A 694-nucleotide genomic window follows, 5' to 3' on the forward strand; every position below is an offset into this window, starting at 1 on the left:
TTGTTGAAATTCACTGGCAACCAAAGTTGCCACTGAGCAATGTGCGCTAATGGGTTAATAACTTTTTGGTAATACTCTTCGCACAATGTTTTAAATATCGTTTCTAAAAAAGATTTCCGAAGTGGAAATCGAAAAGTCAAACGTTATTTGAAAATGTAATTTTCATTACAAACAATTGTCGCTCAATCCCATAACCAAACTATTTAACTGTACTCGCTTTGGCGATACTTATACTAAAATTAAAACGATACAGAGAAGATTAGCATGGCCTCTGCTCAAGGATGACACGAAAAATCGTGAAGAGTTCCACATTTTTCCTGACAAATTGTAAAATTTATATAGTAATAAAAATCGTAAAATTCTTACACTGCATCATCATATAGTGTTATAGTGTTAGTTCATTGTACGTTAAAGAAATAAGATCTGTGAGTACTTATTTTATTATTAATAAAGTAATCCGTGATCACAGTAAGAAACACAGTACATCAATTTTACCAGCCATTTATCGACACAAGTTTTTATCATCAAACGTAATTACCAAAACCTGAAGCGGAACAGGTACGTATTTAGGATAATCAAATGATGATTAAAAATGGAATTTGGTGTTACTGAGAATAACGATGAACTATCCCAATGTACTTTACAACCACCTTTATCTTACTCATCTGCAGCCAGTAAACAACAAGAATCAATC

General features: G+C 32.3%; 1 non-coding gene across 1 annotated transcript; it reads left to right on the top strand.

The window, feature by feature from the left end:
- The first annotated feature begins 209 nt into the window (after positions 1 to 209).
- LOC140432948 (U6 spliceosomal RNA) lies at positions 210 to 316 on the top strand. The gene has a single exon (XR_011949854.1). It is a non-coding gene; the product is annotated as a U6 spliceosomal RNA (small nuclear RNA).
- The last annotated feature ends 378 nt before the right edge of the window (positions 317 to 694 follow it).

This window comes from Diabrotica undecimpunctata, chromosome 1 (assembly GCF_040954645.1).
Source record: "Diabrotica undecimpunctata isolate CICGRU chromosome 1, icDiaUnde3, whole genome shotgun sequence".
Taxonomy (NCBI): Eukaryota; Metazoa; Arthropoda; class Insecta; order Coleoptera; family Chrysomelidae; genus Diabrotica; species Diabrotica undecimpunctata.